Below are 20,807 nucleotides of genomic sequence, written 5' to 3'. Positions count from 1 at the left end.
TATGGGTACAAAAAGGACAGACATCAGCAGCTGTTCTTAGCCTCAATGAGAGAGGCCCAACTATAGTGGCAGTGGTCCATTCCCACGATGCAACCCTTTAGTGGTATGAGAATATCACTCCCTAAAATGAAAATTACTCTGTGGCTGGATATCACAGGGTCTTTCTAGGATCTTCTGCTTGGGATTGATAGACTAGCCCTCTTCTCACAACCCCCCCAAAGCTAAAGGATCCATGAGCTCCCACCTATAGAGGGAAGAGGAGGAGACAGAAGGGCTGCAATTTTCTTAACCATGACATAGGCCTGAAGAATCTCCTGAAGTGTCCCCACTTAAAGTTTCTCTGACCCTACAGCTACTGCCATGACCATAGAACCAGGAGGCACTTGGAAAAGACCAAAGCACTCATTCTTTATCCAAGTGCATTCACTATATTGCATTAGTTAGCAGAAAGAAGGAAAATAAAGACTGAAATGTAAAATATTTCCATCTCATTTTCTTCTATCTTCTCCAAATGGCATTTATTATCTACAATGTAGATTTACCACAACTTAACATTGCAATATAATGAGCAGTTCCAAATCAGTAATAATCAACATCCCAAAAGAGTAAAAAAAAATTAAATAACTGACCAAATGCCATTGCTAAGCACAATAAATTTTTACTGTACTTTTCCACCTTTCTACAAATATATAAATTTTATATTGTTATTCATAGTATATAACCTGTTGTGTATTGCTTGTCATTCCTATATTCCTCAAACACTTAAGCATTTTAAACATTTCTGTGATTCATTTTCACAATTCTGAGTTTAGAGGTTCATAACTGACACAACTAACTTAATGAGTTCTTAACAATTGACAGTTTTCTTATTCTCATACCAACATGAGATGAATGAAATCCAAAATTCCCATTAGAAAATATCAGTAGCAACTAGTATTTATAATTGCAGCTCAAGGTCAATATTTCCTAGTGGTATGGAACACAAAGAAAAAAGCAGAAGAGTTACCTTCACTATTTGTAAGCCCTCAATTTCCAAAATTCTACGAACACAACTCTCCTTAGTCAAGCACTCCTTGTCCTGAAACAAATTTGCTAAGTTGGTTGGGTTATTTTTCATTTACTTCCATCTAGCACTCAAGTTCTCTCTTCATACTTCCTTCTTTCAACTGTAGAGTATTTGATCAGAATCAGTGAGAACTCATGAGTTTCAATATAAGTAAATAGATATAATGGAACTGTATGCATGTGTGTGTGTGTATATACATCTGTATATGCAAATATATATTCCCTAGCTTTGTCTAACTCTACTGAGGAGACCAAGGAACAGTGATATCTCAATAGCAATGATCACACCTAGCACCCAGATCTTGGCTAAATGCCATTTCCCATTAACGGGAACAATCTGAGCATCATAACAAGCAATAATAATAACAGACTGTCATCCACTGAATAAAATGGGAAACCATGAGTCAGTACAAATATAAACAAGTAAATAATTTGAAAGTTTGATGAGGAATGGGATATTTACATAGTGTTTCAAAGTACCTTTCGACAAAATATTTATTTCAAAGAAGGGAAAAGAGTAACTTTACGGTTACTAGCAAGACGCCACCTTAATCAAGAAATCAAAGTGAACTCTGTGATATTCCTACCGAAGATACATAACCTGGATCTAATCATGAGGAGACATTGAACAACCAACTTAAGAAACATTCTAAAAAATAATTCACCTGTAATCTTCCAAAGTGTCAAGATTATGAATACAAAGAAAAACTGAGGAACTATTCCAGGATGAATTAGACTAGACATAAGACAGCTAAAAGCAACAAGTGATTCTGAACCAGATCCTTTTTCTATAAAGGACATCACTGGGACAATCAGCAAAACTCAAATGGGATCTAATGATTAGATGTAGTAATATAACAATTTAAATTCCCAGTTTTGAAGGTTGTATTGTGGTTATGTTAAAGAATGTCCTTTAGTATAAGGAACTGCACACTCAAGTATATGGGATAACTGGGTAACAGGTTGGCAACTTTTAAATGGTTCAGGAAAATTTTTTTTGAATGTACTTACATCTTCTCTGTAAATCTGTGATCATTTCAAAAAATTTTTTTAAGTTTAATAAAAAGATGTAAGGAAAAATACAACAGAAAGCACCCTGGATTCTGAGTCAGGCCTGGGTTCCTACAGATACCAGCACTGCCACTTACTAGCTGTGTGACCTGGTATGAGTAACGTGCTTTGTTTCCTTTTTCCTCATCAGTAAAATAGGGATGACGTTTATTGTAAACAGTTTATTGTAAAAATCAAATGAAGTAAATTATGAGAAAACGCTTAATGCATGAAAATGCTAATGAAGCATAAGATATTTATTTTGCAGTCTTGTTGAATCAAATTAAAAAATAACCATAAATATAAAATGAAATGTACTACAGGTACAAGAAACACATTGTGGCACTATATCAATCAGGGTCTAAACAGAAACAGATGGTATATTCAAATTAGAATCATTCAGGTTTAATTAAGTAAAAAGACTATTCACAAAGGTGTGGGTGTGAAGTAGGAAAACCACAAGGGACAGTGGAGTAACCTGGAACCAGTACCTGGAAATTCACCACCTCAGAGCCAAAATGGACGAAGGGGGAAAAACGTTCACCAAAACCTGGAAGAAGAGAACCATGCGGAGAGCACCACATTGAGAGGAGCTGTGACTTAAGTTAACAGGTGAGGCCAGACCAAGCCAAACCCTCAGGAGGAAACCTCTTCCTCTCATCTGTTAGAGCTCTCCACCATTCAACTCCAACTCAAGCCAGAGGGCAAGGAAGCCCAATGCTTAGTCCAACAGGTCAGCTTTTGGGGCATACAAAAAGGTAGAAAACGATGAAGAGTTGACCTGGAAGAGCAAAAGGAAGACATTCAACAGAACTGAATTCAACTGAAGAAGCAGGGAAGACTTCATGAAACAGGGAACATCTGAAGTGGGCCTCAAGCCATGAGTAGGATTTTAATTATTAGGTTGATTATCTAGGCAGTATGAATAACACACATAAAGCTGCGAGTAGTGAAAATGCATGGCTGTCCAGGTGAAATTTAGAAAGTCAGATATGTTGTAAGATAAGACTAAATATTGGGGTGATGCAAAGGATGAGGTTTTCTTTTCTTTCATTTTTAAAAAATTGAGGTATATGGGACTTCCCTGGTGGTCCAGTGTTTACAACTCTGTGCTTCCACTGCAAGGGGTGCGGGTTAAATCCCTGGTCGGGGTACTAAGATCCCACATATCACATGGCTTAGCCAAAAAAAATTGAGGTATAGATGATTTACAATATTATATTAGTTTCAGGTGTACAACAAAGTGATTAAAAATTTTTACAGATTATACTTCATTTAAGGTTATTATAAAATATTGGCTATCTTCCCTGTGCTGTACAATATATCCTTGTAGCTTATGTATTTTATACATAGTAGTTTGTACCTCTTAATCCCCTACTCCTATCTTGCCCCTCACCTCTCCCCACTGGTAACCACTAGTTTGTTCTCTATATGTGCCAGTTTGTTTCTGTTTTGTTATATTCATTTGTTTGTTTTATTTTTTAGGTTCCACATATAAGTGATATGTACAGTATTTGTCTTTATCTTATTCATTTCACTAAGCATAATATCCTCCAGGTCCATCCATGTTGTTTCAAATGGCAAGATTTCATTCTTTTTTATGACTGAGTAGTATTCCATGACATATACACACACACCCACATATATTATATACATATATATATATATATATATATATATATATATATCTCACATCTTCTTTATCCATTCATCTGTTGATGGACACTCAGGTTCCTTCCATATCTTGGCTATTATAAATAACACTGCTTATGAACACTGAAGTGCATGCATCTTTTCAAATTAGTGTTTTCATTTTCTTTGGAAATATACCCAGGAGTGGAATACTGGATCATATCATAATTCTATTTTTAGTTTTTTGAGGAACCTCCATACTGTTTTCCACGGTGGCTGCACCAATTTACATTCCCACCAACAGGGTACAAGGGTTTCCTTTTCTCCACATCTTTACCAACATTTGTTATATGTGGTCATTGATGATAGTCACTCTGACAGGTGTGAGATGATATCTCATTGTGGTTTTGAGTTTCATTTCTCTGATGATTAGTGATGTTAAGCATATTTTCATGTGCCTGTTGGCCATCTGTATGTCTTCTTTGGAAAAATGTCTATTCAGGTCTTTTGCCCATTTTTTAATCAGGTTGGTTTTTTGTTTGTTTTATACTGAGTTGTATGAGCTATTTATATATTTGGGGTATTAACCCCTTAACGGTCATATCATTTGTAAATATTTTATCCCACTCAGTAGGTTGTCTTTTCATCTTGTCAATAGTTTCCTTTGTTGTGCAAAAGCTTTTAAATTTAATTAGTTCCCATTTGTTTGTTTTTTCTTTAGTTTCCACTGCCTTAGAATATGGATCAAAAAATACTGCTATGATTTATGTCAAAGAGTGTTTTGCCTATGTTTTCTTCTAGGATTTTTATGGTTTCTGATCTTAGATTTAGGTCTTTAATCCATTTTTAGTTTATTTTTGTACATGATGTGGGAAAATGTTCTAATTTCATTCTTTTACGTGTAGCTGTCCAGTTCTCCCATCACCACTTACTGAAGAGACTGTCTCTTCCACATTGTATATTATTGCCTCCTTTGTCATAGATTAATTAATCATAAGTACATGGGTTTATTTCTGGGCTCTCTATTCTATTCCACTGAGCTATGTGTCTGTTTTTGTACCAGTACCACACTCTTTTCATTACTGTAGCTTTGTAGTATAGTCAGTAGTCAGGGAGCATGACACCTCTAGCTGTTCTTCTTTCTCAAAATTGCTTTGGCTATTTGGGGTCTTTTGTGTTTCCATACAAATTTTATGATGATTTATTATAGTACTATGAAAGACACCATTGGTATTTTGATAGGGATTGTGTTGACTCTATAGACTGCCTTGGGTAGCAGAGTCATTTTAACAATATTAATTCTTCCAAACCATGAACATGATATATCTTTCCACCTGTTTTTGTCATCTTCAATTTCTTTCAGCAGTGTCTTATAGCTTTCCAAGTACAGGTCTTTCATTGGGTTGGCCAAAAGGTTCATTTGTTTTTTTCCATAAGATAGCTCTAGTAGGGCTTCCCTGGTGGCGCAGTGGTTGGGAGTCCGCCTGCCGATGCAGGGGATGTGGGTTCATGCCCCGGTCTGGGAGGATCCCACATGCCGTGGAGCGGCTTGGCCCGTAAGCCATGGCCGCTGAGCCTGCACGTCTGGAGCCTGGGCTCCGCAACGGGAGAGGCCACAGCAGTGAGGGGCCCACATAACGCAAAAAAAAAAAAGAAAGAAAGAAAAAAAAAGATAGCTCTAGTAGCACTTGGTTGTATTTAACTTCATTTGAAACAATCTTGTTAGATTGTATGTGACAGCTGTCATATCAGTGCATTTGAAAAAGACATCAAAATTGGTGAATTTTTGTGTAGCCATTTTAATATTGAAGATGGAAGAAAAAAGCAACATTTTTGGCGTGCTATGCTTTATTATTTCAAGCAAGGTAAAAATGCAACCGAATACAAAAAAAAGATTTGTGCAGTGTATGGAGAAAGTGCTACGACCAGGTTTTCTCCTAGTTATTTCATTCTTTTTGAAGTGATGGTAAATGGGATTTTTTTCTTAATTTCTCTTTCTGATAGCTTGCTGTTAGTGTATAGAAATGCAACAGATTTCTGTATTTTAATTTTGTGTCCTGCAACTTTACCAAATTCATTGATGAGCTCTAGTAGTTTTCTGGCAGCATCTTTAGGATTTCTATGTACAGTACCATGTCATCTGCAACCAGTGATGGTTTTACTTCTTCCTTTCCAATTTAGATTCCTTTCATTTCTTTTTCTTGTCTAATTGCTGTGGCTAGTACTTCCAATACTGTGTTGAATAAAAGTGGCAAGAGTGGGCATCCTTGTCTTGTTGCTGATCTCAAAGGAAATGCTTCAGGTTTTCACCACTGAGTATCAGGTTAGCTGTGAGCTTGTCATATATAGCCTTTATTATGTAGAGGTATGTTCCCTCTATACCCACTTTGTGGAGAGTTTTTATCATAAATGGATGTTGAATTTTGTTAAAAGCTTTTTCTGCGTGTATTGAAGTGATCATATGGTTTTTATTCATATATCGTTTTAATGACTTTCTCCATATCTTCCTTTAGTTCTTTGAGCATTTTTAGGACAGTTAAAAGTCTCTGTCTAGTATATCTGCCTTTAGGTCCTTCTCAGGGGTGGTTTCTGTTGATTAATTTTTTCCTTTACATGGGCTACACTTTCATGTTTCTTTGTATTGTGACTTTTTTGTTGAAAACTGGACATTTGAACCTAATAATGTAGTAACTCTGGAAATCAGATTCTTTCCTTTCTCCAGCATATGCTGTCTCTTGTTATTCTTTTCATTTATTGTTTTTGTGTTTTTGATTGTTGTAGGCTGTCTCTGTGCTGAGGATCAGACAGAGGTGTAAAGCTAAAGTATTCTCAGGTCTTTTCTGAGCCTTTCCCTGGGCATGTCTAGTCACTTTTTAATTTTCCCTGTGTGTTTTGTTGTTTTTGAATGCCCTGGTCATAAATATCTGGCTCCCAAAAAGAGAAAAAGAGAACAATGAAGTGGGGTGGGGGTGGGGAGAAGGGTGCTGGCCCTTTAAATCCCCTGGAAGTCACTTCAGCAGGATGGGGAGGGACTTGGAGAAAGGTGCAACAACAATGGCTGCCTACCTCTTTGCCTGCACCTCTGTGATCAGAAGCAGCAATTAGCAATCAGAGTAGATTCCTGATATTTGGAAAACAGGGTCCTTTTTGCCCACCCTGACTTCTGCAAGCTACGTGCAAGATGCTCCAGGACCAGTGCATAGCTGCCTGCCACTTGGCTGGGAATAGGGAATGGGTGGCTCCTACTATGTTAAGAGCTGAAATTAACTTCAATTTGTCCTCCAAGTCTTCCTCTGGAAGTGGCAAGTCTTCAATAGACTCCAGAGTTCCAAAACAGTTACTTAAGATGGATTCTGCCAGTGCAATTGTCATCTAGGTGGGAAGACAGATTCCTGCTTTCTTCCCAGAATCCTCTCCTTCATAATAATTTTCTAAAATACAAATTAGTACCCTCATATTTCCCTACTGAAAGCTGTCTATATTTAAGTACATAGGAATCTCTTTTATTCTTGAATCCATTAACTAAGATGCACCTAAATTATCACCCTGTATATGTACTTTTCCTTTTAAATTTTTGAAAAATATAAATATGTGAAATGATATTAATCTAAACAGAGACTCTAACAAAGCCATATGAAATTATTTACTCAACCAATATTTGTAAAGTGCCTATTAAAGCAAAACACTGTGCTTTGCACTACTCCTACTGTTTAAGGATGATTGTTAGGATTACTTTGCACAATGAATACTTCAACAGAAGTGCTTTATTCAACAAACAGTTCATACAACTCAACAACAAAAAAACAAACAACCCAATCCAAAAGTGGGCAGAAAACTTAAAGAGACATTTCTCCAAAGAAGAAATACAGATGGCCAATAGGCACATGAAAAGATGCTAAACATCACTAATTATTAGAGAAATGCAAATCAAAACTACAATGAAGTACCACCTCTCACCGGTCAGAATGGCCATCATTAAAAAGTCTACAATTTTTTTAAAAGCGCTTTTTCAAAAACCAGAGTTTTAGATTCATATAGCTAGTAACATTTACTGAGCAATTATTTTGTGTTAGGCTCTCAGCACCTTAAATGTTATTAATCCATTTAATACTCACAATACATCTATGAGGGTAGTTAATATTATCAAAGTTCTCTAATGTTCACACGAGAAAATTGACGTCCCATGGGTAGTAAGTACCTCTAAACAAAGCTCTTGCTTTTAACCACTGTGATATTCTGCCACTAGCAAAATAACTGTTCACCAGAGTTATCAGGAAAGGCAAATCTTATCTGTTGAACACTAAGCTATTACCCTACAATTTAAAATTGTTCTTCAAGGTTTCCTTACTTCCTGTTGTTTTGCTTCACGCTGGGAGAAACTTTACCAAGTCTCCTTTGAGTATTTCTAAATAGCAGTCTCAGTAAAATTTTGTTAAAGCCTTTGGTCAAAAACAATAAAATCTGATCCTTCTGCCATTTGTTAATCACTTTTGGAGTCTTTTTGCTCCATTAACCTTTTCGTTTGCACATGAAGAGAATTATAATCTCACCCCCAAATTTCACCGACATTGCTATCATTAAATGACCAGAATTTGAAGCCTTATTAGAGACAGACAAGATTACATTTTTTTCTTTCTTTGCTGTTTTTCAAACTACAAAGAACACCCACTTCTTGTACCAAGTGAAAAAATAAAACGCATGAAGAAAAAACTAACCTTCCTTCCCTACCTCAACCCCTAATCCTACTCATTTAAGTATCCAACAAGTCCCCTTCAGGTACTGACGGAAAGGATATAACGAACAGGTATGTCCCTCCATACCTTTCTCCATGTATATAAGGATATACAGTTCTTCGTTTTTCTTTATTTTCATTGAAAGAGACACATATAATGCACGTCAACCTGCAACTTGCTTTTTATCACATAACATAGCATTAACATACAGGTTATTTCCCATAGATACAACTCTTCCTTTTTTCATGCATGCACAAATCCACAGTTACACAAACACAATTTAAAATAATTGGGGGACTTCCTTGGCAGTCCAGTGGTTAAGAATCCGCCTTCCAATGCAGGGGAGGTGGGTTCGATCCCTGGTTGGGGAGCTGAGATCCCACATGCCACAGGGCAACTAAGCCCACGCGCCGCCAACTACTGAGCCTGCGCTCTCTGGAGCCCACGCACCACAACTAGAGAGAAGCCTGCGCACCGCAACGAGAGATGCTGCGTGCTGCAACTAAGACCCGATGCAGTCAAATAAATAAATAATTAAAATAACTGGGCTATCATGCATGCTGCGGGGGCAATGCTTCGTTTTATTTCCTTTTTATTTGCCACCCCTCTTTTCCCTTCCTCTTTTCCTCCCTCATACATTAACCCCCACCTGTGGGTAAGACATTTACAACTGGCATCATTTCTTGTTCTTCCCACAGTCATAACCATAAATGCACACACGCTCACTCACATATTTATGGGTTTTGAATTCTTCTAAGACATCTGCAATATATTTCACGGTGTATATGTACCAAAATTGAGTCAATCGTTCCCCTACAAATGGGCAATCACTTGTTTCTACTATTTTATCCCTACTCAAAATGGTTCAATAAATATCCTTGACCATATATCCTTATTACTGGTGTTTTTATTTTTACAGACTATGACCCTTACCTCTAGACACTCCAAAGTATAAAGTCTAAATTCCTCTATCAGAACTGCAACAAAACCTGAGGCCTCCCCTGAACCCTCTAGGCCCTGACTGCCTGCTGACCCACAGCTGCTGCTGCTGTTTGTTTTTTTTTTTTTGAAGCAAAGGGTGAAATAATCTTTTTATAGGACACTGCAAGATATGAAATTCCACACTGAAATTAAGAAACCCTTTGAGAGGAGAAGCTTCATACAATATGCACAGTTTGGAACTGTTCAAGTATAGTTTCCTTGTAAAAAGTAGTTTTACCATAGCAAACCACATTTAAAGAGCTCTTAGAGAAACAGTAAGACAAACTTATACCAAACATAGTACACGTCTGGTATAATAAACTTATGCTTTAGTTGTACAATCTAAAAGTGGTCCCAGAATGCCATCTGGAACTTGGGACGTACAGCCTTCAGAGGCAGTTTCTGGCACAACATTTTGATATTCTTGTTCCTCCATAGGGAAGCATTTCTCAATCAAACTTAATGAAACTGTGTTACACAGACTCATTTTCATGGTTTTATAGAGCTTCAGTTTTGTCCAGACCTCTACATTCTTCAATTATACTAAGTTTCTCAGTTTCACCTAGTTTCTCAGCAGCCTGGAAGATACCTGAAATGGCATTCAGAATAACCATGGTAATTTTGGTATCTTTCACAGTTCAGAGGTTCATCAACAATTCTACTATGCCCCAATGAACAATATGCTACACAATCTGTTCAACTGTTCCACAACTTTTCTAGCTGGTCACAGCCCATAAAGCTTCTTTTGCGTCTTGAAGTTTGCCTTAGAACACCAATGAGGAATGGGACTAATCCATGATTCACAACTCACTGTATCTGGTGATGGTGGCCAGCTATGATATTTGATATTGTCCATATATCTGCTAATACTTCTGGACATCATGATACAGGAGACGAACTAAAGTAGGAAGAATTTGCTCAACAGCATCTAACAGGGATGCAGGATTCTTGTTGCAACAAAGGTTTGAAAGTGTCCAGGTAAGGTGCTACAAGTAACCACATGCTAAAGATGACACATTAGGAACTGCAAGAAAAAGCCACCAGTGGATCAACTGCACTACACTTGATAGCCTAGTCAAAAAAAACTGAACCATCACCTGCAGTGTTTCCAAGAGCCCATACACCTTGTTCACTGATGTAAGCATGGGGAGATGCCAGCAGAGAAATGAATGCTGGGACAGCATAGCCCCAGCCTGTTTTTCTTTTTTCTGTTTTTTTAACATCTTTATTGGAGTATAATTGCTTTACAATGTTGTATTAGTTTCTACTGTATAACAAAGTGAGTCAGCTATACGTATACATATATCCCCATATCTCCTCCCTCTTGCGTCTCCCTCCCACCCTCCCTATCCCACCCCTCTAGATGGTCACAAAGCACCGAGCTGATCTCCCTATGCTATGCAGCTGCTTCCCACTAGCTATCTATTTTACATTTGGTAGTGTATATATGTCAATGTCACTCTCTCACTTAGTCCCAGCTTACCCTTCCCCCTCCCTGTGTACTCAAGTCCATTCTCTACGTCTGCATCTTTATTCCTGTCCTGCCCCTAGGTTCTTCAGTACCATTTTTTTTTTTAGATTCTATATATATGTGTTAGCATACGGTATTTGTTTTTCCTCTTTCTGACTTACTTCACTCTGTATGACAGACTCTAGGTCCATCCACCTCACTACAAATAACTCAATTTCGTTTCTTTTTATGGCTAATATTCCACTGTATATATGTGCCACATCTTCTATATCCCAGTCTGTTCTGATTGATTTATGCATGCATGCTGCGCCGGGTCTTAGATGCGGCATGCGGGATCTTTAGTTGCGACATGCATGCAGGATCTAGTTCCCCAACCAGGGATCGAACCTGGGCCCCCTGCATTGGGAGTGTGGAGTCTTACCCACTGGACCACCAGGGAAGTCCCAGGCCCAGTCTGTTCTGACGTCCTAGAGGCAATGTTAATGAGCACCCAAGCAGATTCAAACTGAATGGGACTAAAGTCAGTTCTGCCCAAGAAGGACACAAATTCTGGAATCAAACCAGCCCAGATTATGTTGTCTACGGGGGGCTGTTTTTCCTAGAAGGCAGTTTCCCAGCAGCTTGAGTCACTTGGAGCTGGCTTTCCAAACTGCTGCTGTTGATGCCTTTGACAGTATCATCAACAGACCAATTTACAGTGCCCTGGTTGTTTTGGTTTTCTTGCAGTGGAGAAGCAGCAGCCTCAGGAAGCAAGCTTAGATTTCTCCTTTTCAGCACCTGGTCATCCTTCTTAGCTTATTAGCTTTCCTCAGCTCCACATGAACCAGTATTCAGTGCAGCCTCTTTTCTGTACTATCATGCCCTTGAATCTGTTAAGGCAGGCAGCTGGTGAGTTAGCATTCCTGTTGCTGGACATGGTTATGAGACACAGGAAGAAAGCTACAGAGCCAGCTCAGGTTTCCACAGGAGGCTGTGCAGACCCTATAGCTTCTTGACTTAAGAAAACTTGGGGCTAGAAATGGAAGGAAGCTGAGACATATTCAAGTCTCTTCTTTCTAGATATTCTCTAAGCATGTGATTTCCCCTGATTCTTCAACCTCTTGCCACGATGTGCCCCCAAATGATTTTCCCCACCACCCTGTAGAATACTAGAAATTCTCTCCATTAGAGTAATTCATCTGAGTTTGCTGTAACTTCACAGTGCCCCTATTAAAATGCACATGCTACCAGGAAGGACAGAAGGATACTTTGTTGTGAACAGAAAAGGGATTGGAGAAATTATTGTGTGCTGGATAAGATGGTGATCAGGTATCAGGGAAGATAATAATAATAATAACACTTATGTAGCATTTATTATCTGTGAAGCACTGTTCTAAGTGTTTTATATTTACTTACTCATTTAGTCCTCACAACAACTCTGAGGTAGGTATCATTATCGCTGTTTTACAGATGAGATAAGTGAAGCACAGAGAGATAAAGGGACTAGTCCAGGATCACAGCCAGTAATCTGTGAATCTGGAAAATAAACCTTTTCCCGCCGAGGAGCACGGGATCCTCCCAGACCGGGACACAAACCTGTATCCCCTGCATCGGCAGGCGGACTCTCAACCACTGTGCCATCAGGGAAGCCCATAAACCATATTTTTAATCACTATACTTCACCACCTTTCATCTAGGAAGGAGATGGGGTGTCAAAGAGGAAAGTCTAGGGTCCCTCTGGTGTCAGACCCTAAAATATGCCCTATTGAATGCAACTCTTATCACCTTTATCAAAAGATAAAAATAGAAATCCCTGTCTATTTGTCTAGGGCTTCTTTTTCTGAAAAGAAAAAAAGTAAAGAAAAAGAGGGACTTCCTGGTGGTGCAGTGGTTAAGAATCTGCCTGCCAATGCAGGGGACACGGGTTCAACCTCTGGTCTGGGAAGATCGCACATGCCACGCAGCAACTAAGCCCGTGTGCCACAACTACTGAGCCTGCGCTCTAGAGCCCATGAGCTACAGCTACTGAAGCCCACGTGCCTAGAGCCCATGCTCTGCAACAAGAGAAGCCATCACAATGAGAAGCCCGCGCACCGCAATGAAGAGTAGTCCCCGCTCACAGCAACTAGAGAAAGCCCGTACACAGCAACAAAGACCCAACGCAGCCAAAAAAAAATTAATTAAAAAAAAATAAACCTCAAAAAAAAAAAGAAAATTGCACATAGCAGCAAATACTCATACAGAGGTAATAGATACACATACCACACAGAGAAACATAAATTCATATTCTTAGTTTAAGCCTCTGATTACTGAATGAATCCGAAAAACTGAGCTTTGAGATCACCAAAACACGTATTTTTGTTTATACAAGATTTTGCTATTTCTAACAATGCTTTTTTGCTAAGGAATGTTCCCATGAACAACTGTCCAAGTGGCATGTGCCATCTGGTAGGTCCCATATGCGGCTTTCATACTCTCTGGACATAAGCAAGGAATTCCCAGGACAGATAGATGGGTTTCTGGCTCTAATGCTTCCCTCCTCCTTGCAAAAAGACAGATTCCTTAGGATTCCTTATACAGGATCCTATGAGAAAAGATGAAAGATGGATTTATTGGAATAGAATCTAAAGACTTGCCATTCCCACAGCCACTTCTAAGAAGACAACCACAAGTGATTCCTTGATCATAATCTGCCACGTTTTATGTCATTTAACCCTGTTTTCTAGGCCCCATCTGACTGGGCCCCAAGCAAAGCAAGTATGGGCAAAAGAGAGACTGTCAACCATTAGATGACCCCAAATAAGAATGCTAATAAGGGTATGCCAAATTGGATAAAGATTAACGGACACGATCAACTCTTGGGGAGCTCTGAATGCGAGACAGAGAGCTGCTGTTGGCCTCCTACAGTTACTGCTGAATTCTGAGCAGTAATGAATAACATTCCACTGTCATGTAGCCTGGCTGTGTGACTGTGGACAGTTTCCTTATTTCCTCACGTAGCCTCACATTCATGACCCATCGTGTGAGACAACCTGATCACCTCTCTCCCATGTGGCCTGAAAAAGCCCTATCAAAACGGCAGGTTCAACTGTCAACAGCAACAAGCACAAAGCCGAATCACTGAGCAGCATCACATGACAAGTGGACTCGTTAGCAGTTTGCCCAGCAGCTGGTCTGGACAAAGACAACGAGGGTGGCAATATGGAAAAATGGTTTGCTTATCAGGCGTGAGGGAGTCTTTGCTTATTCACAGGCAGAATCCAAGAGGGATAAGCTGTTTCACTGCTTTCAGGGTAGTATATAAAATAAAGGGACATTGCAGATCCAGGAGAAGGCCTTCACTCCATCAGACAGAACTTCCAAGAGCTAGGATATCTGCAGCAATTCAGGCAAATCATCCGGGAATCTTTCCATTCCTAATAATTAAGGATCTGTGAGACAGAGTTAGCAAATTTTTTTCTATTATGAGCCATACAGCAAATATATTAGGCTTTACGGGCCACAGAGTCTCTGTCACAACTACTCAACTCTGCCTTTTTGTACAAAAGCACCCATAAACACTACATAAACAAATGGGCATAGCTATGTTCCAATAAAACTTCACTAAGTCAGGTGGTGGACAGATATGGCCCACAGTTATAAGGCAAAAGTCCTTTTTAGAGCCAACTTCTTCAAAAATATAAGTGGGTTTGAAGGTTCCAAGTGGAATAAGAAATAAAGCAAAACTAAAGAGCGTCCTACATACATGAAAGGCCTTCTAATCCTTTGAAATACATTAAAATCATTTATCATTGAAAATAAAGTGAAAGTATATGGACAGCTCACCTAGATCCATTTTCTTATTTATTTATTTATTGTCTGCGTTGGGTATTTGTTGCTGCGTGCAGGCTTTCTCTAGCTGTGGCGAGCGGGGGCTACTCTTCGTTGTGGTGTCGTTTGGTTCACGGGCTTCTCATTGCAGTGGCTTCTCTCGTTGCAGAGCACAGGCTCTAGGCACGCAGGCTTCAGTAGTTGCACCAGGCAAGCTCAGTAGTTGTGGCTCGCGGGCTCTAGAGTGCAGGCTCAGTAGTTGTGGCACACCGGCTTAGTTGCTCCGTGGCATGTGGGATCTTCCCGGACCAGGAATCGAACCCGTGTCCCCTGCACTGGCAGGCAGATTCTTAACCACTGCGCCACCAGGAAGTCCCGACCCATTTTCTTACAATAACTGATACTGTACCAAAGTTAAAGTCACTCAATAAGATCAACACTGAAGAGTCATCAGTCAGGACAAGCTTAGCTTAGCTTAGGCTATTGTAGCAAACCTCTAAAGCATAGTAGCTTAAAACAACAAAAGTTTATTTCTGGCTCATGCTACCTGTGGGTCAGTAGGGAGTCTTGATGGTTGTATCTTCTCTGACAGAACTACCTATCTCCGACATTACTGATCTTGGTGCCAGGAGGGAAGAGGGCTTTGGAAGGTCATACTCCAGCAACTGAAGGCTCAGACATCGTTTCTCCTTAAAATATACTGGACAGAGCTCATAATATGGCCCCCCTCCCCTCACACAATGGGACCAGGAAGTGAAATTCTATCATGCAACAGAAGATGAAAAGCCAGGAATACTGAGTGAGCAGCATGAGTGACTATCACATAGCAATGGTTAACTCACTTTTACCTAGATGATCACAAAAGGAGATTTTCTTATTAAAAACACATTTCTGATATATTGGATAGCCAGAAACCACTGTCAACTTCATTTACATTAGAATTTCAAAGTGTTCGGTATACTCTTCCTTAGTGTCTAAGGATTTGGCAATGGCAGGACTTGAGGTCATCATTATGAGTATCAATCCTTTATTTATTTATTTACTTACTTATTCATTTACGGCTGTGTTGGCTCTTTGTCTCTGTGCGAGGGCTTTCTCTAGTTGCGGCAAGTGGGGGCCCCTCTTCATTGCGGTGCGCGGGCCTCTCACTATCGCGGCCTCTCTTGTTGCGGAGCACAGGCTCCAGACGCGCAGGCTCAGTAATTGTGGCTCACGGGGCAAGTTGCTCCGCGGCATGTGGGATCTTCCCAGACCGGGGCACGAACCCGTGTCCCCTGCATTGGCAGGCAGATTCTCAACCACTGTGCCACCAGGCAAGCCCATGAGTATCAATTCTTAATGCCCATACTGGTAGATGCAGAGAATACAGTAGACTGAGTGTTTACTGACCACAGGACATAACCAGAAGCTGCGCTGGGGGCAGGGCTCTCCCAGGAAGTTTTGAGGACAGGATACACAGAGTGGTTTTTCCACAGCCCTCTCCAAGACCGGCATGTATTTCAGAATCCCTTAGCTCCCTACTTCAGTCTTCTGGACCAGCTTTGATGGTATAGCAGGTGCTGTTAATGTTCTACACCTATATACACTTGGATTCCTTTACTATTTTCATGTGAACCAGCCAGTGGGTGTGCTTTAACTTCCAAAAGTCAGTATCTGTGTCTCTTTATCTGTTTTTCTTGGACAACGGCCCTCAGGTTACTGAAACACCTTTTAAGAGCCAGATGTTCTTGCTTTCTTTATTTTTAACATCTTTATTGGAGTATAATTGCTTTACAATGGTGTGTTAGTTTCTGTTTTATAATAAAGTGAATCAGCTATACATATACAGATATCCCCATATCTCCTCCCTCTTGCGTCTCTCCCTCCCACCCTCTCTATCCCACCCCTCTAGGTGGTCACAAAGCACCAAGCTGATCTCCCTGTGCTATGTGGCTGCTTCCCATTAGCTATCTATTTTACATTTGGTAGTGTATATATGTCCATACCACTCTCTCACTTAGTCCCAGCTTACCCTTCCCACTCCCCGTGTCAAGTGGTGCTGGGAAAACTGGACAGCTACATGTAAAAGAATGAAATTAGAACACTCCCTAACACCATACACAAAAATAAACTCAAAATGGATTAAAGACCTAAATGTAAGGCCAGACACTATAAAACTCTCAGAGGAAAACATAGGCAGAACACTCTATGACATAAATCACAGCAAGATCCTTTTTGACCCAACTCCTAGAGAAATGGAAAGAAAAACAAAAATAAACAAATGGGACCTAATGAAACTTAAAGCTTTTGCACAGCAAAGGAAACCATAAACAAGACAAAAAGACAACCCTCAGAATGGGAGAAAATATTTGCAAATGAAGCAACTAACAAAGGATTAATCTCCAAAAATTTACAAGCAGCTCATGCAGCTCAAGATCAAAAAACCAAACCACCCAATCCAAAAATGGGCAGAAGACCTAAACAGACATTTCTCCAAAGAAGATATACAGATTGCCAACAAACACATGAAAGAATGCTCAACATCACTAATCATTAGAAAAATGCAAATCAAAACTACCATGAGGTATCACCTCACACCTGTCAGAATGACCATCATAAAAAATCTACAAACAATAAATGCTGGGGAGGGTGTGGAGAAAAGGGAACCCTCTTGCACTGTTGGTGGGAACATAAATTGATACAGCCACTATGGATATGGAGGTTCCTTAAAAAACTAAAAATAGAACTACCATACCACCCAGCAATCCCACTACTGGACATATACCCGGAGAAAACCATAATTCAAAAAGAGTCATGTGGGCTTCCCTGGTGGCACAGTGGTTGAGAGTCCGCCTGCCCATGCAGGGGACACAGGCTCATGCCCCGGTCCGGGAAGATCCCATATGCTGCGAAGCGGCTGGGCCCGTGAGCCATGGCCACTGGGCCTGCGCGTCCGGAGCCTGTGCTCTGCAACGGGAGAGGCCACAACAGTGAGAGGCCTGCGTATCGCAAAAAAAGAAAAAATAAGAGTCATGTACCACAATGTTCACTGCAGCTCTATTTACATTAGCCAGGACGTGGAAGCAACCTAAGTGTCCATCGACAGATGAATGGATAAAGAAGATGTGGCACATATATACAATGGAATATTACTCAGCCATAAAAAGAAACGAAACTGAGTTATTTGTACTGAGGAGGATGGACCTAGAGTCTGTCATACAGAGTGAAGTCAGAAAGACGAAAACAAATACCATATGCTAACACATATATGTGGAATCTTAAAAAAAAGATTGATATGAAGAACCTAGTGGCAGGACAGGAATAACAGCCAATTGTTCTTTAGAAGGCAGTTTTTACCAATGACTGATGGGTACAGGGAAACTCGGGACATTCTTGATTTGGAAAACTCTATACTCTGTCTTCAGAGCATCTCTGTGGAGTTGCTTGGCCTCCTCCTTCCCTTGCTAGTCTCAGTTCCCCACCCTACCTACCACTTCTTTTCCAGCGATACGTCCTAATAAATGACTTTCACATAACTCCTTATCTCAGGGTCTGTTACTGAGGAAGCCAGACTGAAAACAGCCCACTCACAGCTTGAGGACATAAAGGCTATACAGTGCTACAGAACGAGACCAGGATTTGGACTCAGGAGACTCCAAATGACAAAGTTCCCACCCTACAACTTATTAGGTAATAGCAGTCTTTATCAACCCTTCTAAAATGTAGAAATAATGGTACCTAACACAACAATTTTGTGACAAATACATGGGACGATGACAATACATGTGAAAGCACTTTGTAAACTAGAGAATATTACACTAGGAAGAAATTAGCTCATTTAAGATAGGTGTTTCCCAACTTCTAATCCTTCCCCCAACCTGTAATTATGACTATGCTTCCCACTGTCTACAAATAGAAGAAAATTTGTACAGTGGTAGTGTCTGAAGTACGGCCCAATAATTTGCATTTCTAACAAGTTCCCAGGTAATATCAATGCTGCTAATCTGGAGACCTCACTTTGAGAAGGAAAACTTCAGCCACTTCTGCAGAATGAAACTTACAGCGGTCCTACCTTACCATAGAGAGAATTTATAGGAAACAAAGACTAAGCTTTAAAAAAACTTATTGTGAGATTTTCTTTCCCATGCTGTGGATATATGTCCTATGTTATGAAATAAACGTGCAAAGTTGGCTGTGAAGAAAATTTCTGTAGAAGAAAATTTCTATATTCCATCTCAATTCTATACTGACTTGCATTTAATTTAAAAAAAAAGGAGGTTCAGATAGCTGTTACTTTAACATCTGTCATGACACTAGATTGACAAGAACAACAATTTATTCACTATTGAAATGTACCAGGTAATATTCAAAGCACTTTACCTGCATTAATAATTTATTCTTCACAACAACCCATGAAGTAGATATTATCATCTTCATTTTACAAGTGAGGCAACCAAATCAGAGAGAGGTCCAGAAAGCTGCCCAGAGTCATACAGCTAGCAAATGTCAGAGGTGGGGTTCAAACCCAAGCAGTGTGATACTACAGTCCACGGTCTAAACCAAAAACAACATTGCATAATGGATGATTTTTTAAAACTCTGACCAGTTTACAAAATTCTAACTCTATGATCTTTCTTCTTATTGGCTCCCCTTTATGTATATACCTTCCATTACTATGTGGGCCATATGATCAAGCATGGAGTTACCCCAAGCACAGGCATGGCTCCCAGGAAGCTTGCCAGTTGCTCTGCCTACATGTGGATAATAACTCATAATGCTGGGCTGTAATACAATCCCACATACAAATATTAAATATGGCATATACTCAACCTGAAGAGTACCAAAACTGAGAAGGGATGATAAACAGCACACGTTACTAAAACCTCACTAATCTACTCTATTTTGAAGATGCTCTCCATGACATCATTTTTTTGCTAAAGAAATGCACTGAACAAATTAAAATGGGGACTTCCCTGGCGGTCCAGTGGTTAAGACCTTTCACTTTCAATGCAGGGGGCACGGGTTTGATCCCCGGTCAGGGAACTAGGATCCTGGATGCCACGCAGCACAGCCAGAAAAAAAAAAAAAAAAAAAGAACAAACCAAAATGCATCTCTATAACTAGAAACCAGCCCCAGGCTGAATGCACGAGGAGGTTAATTGGATCCTGACAGCTGCAAGTCAGAAAAAGAAGGGAAGGCTGAGGAGAAAGGCTGGCAGGGCTGTGTCTGGCCCGCCTGCCCTCTCTTAAATTCAGTGATTAGCTAGGCAGGGACATTACTTTGCCTCTCAGAGCATTCACTGGAAAAAAGCCCCAGGAAAGAGCTTTACAGTGTATTTTAACCGAGCACAAGTGGGACTTCTGAGGCGCTGGTAATGCGCTATTTCTCCATCTGGATGCTGGTTATGTGGGTATGCTCAGCTTGTAAAAGTTCAAGTGGGTAGAAAATTTGAGCTGTTCACTTATAATGTGTGAACATATAATTTTTCTGTGTGTATATTTCAATTTAAAAGTTTTAAAAAGAGTAGTTCTGTCTCCTTACCAGCCAAAAATAATGACACGCATCTGCTAAGGAATCTTTTCACCACACAGGCTGTTCTGCTGCAGAAGCTTGTTCATGACACATCGACTGAGCCAGAGGAGGGGGTTGTGAACAAAGGGTGGGGTGACAGCGAGGGCTTGGCTCACGTTCGCTGAGGGCTTCAGAAGCCTTCCTCAACGCTGGACTGTTTAGGCAGAGTGCCATCACCAGCGGGGGAGGAAGAAAAGAAGAGCATTTCCTCTCTAGCTGTTAGCTTCCTCTTTGTCCTTACTCCCTTCTTCCAAAATGTCCCCTGTCCACCCCCACCAACCTCAGCAGCAAATTATGCAAAAAAGCAGCAGTCCCAGGAGTTGAACCCCCAGATTCAGGGATGCCCTGGGCTGACCGTCACGAGCAAACCCGAGCAGGCCCCTGCAGTACTGAAGGGGACACACACATCATACACCTAAGGGCCCCACACACGATGCACATAGTACACGCTCAGTTAACACTGACTTTATAAATGAATATATAACCCGTGGACCCAATCCAGAATACACACCATAAATGTGTGCTGAATAAAATT

At 40.2% G+C, this 20,807-nt stretch overlaps 1 protein-coding gene and 1 pseudogene across 1 annotated transcript in view; both read right to left on the bottom strand.

Annotated features, from left to right (window-relative positions):
- The window catches only part of STARD9 (StAR related lipid transfer domain containing 9), a 120,288-nt gene that overhangs the window by 73,322 nt on the left and 26,159 nt on the right, over positions 1 to 20,807 (bottom strand). The gene's annotated exons all lie outside the window — the stretch shown is intronic.
- On the bottom strand, positions 9,784 to 11,848 carry LOC137206969 (importin subunit alpha-1 pseudogene; annotated as a pseudogene).

Source organism: Pseudorca crassidens, chromosome 1, assembly GCF_039906515.1.
Source record: "Pseudorca crassidens isolate mPseCra1 chromosome 1, mPseCra1.hap1, whole genome shotgun sequence".
NCBI lineage: Eukaryota > Metazoa > Chordata > Mammalia > Artiodactyla > Delphinidae > Pseudorca > Pseudorca crassidens.
The sequence above is the reverse complement of the archived record's forward strand: the minus strand, read 5'-3'. Positions and strand labels throughout refer to the sequence as shown.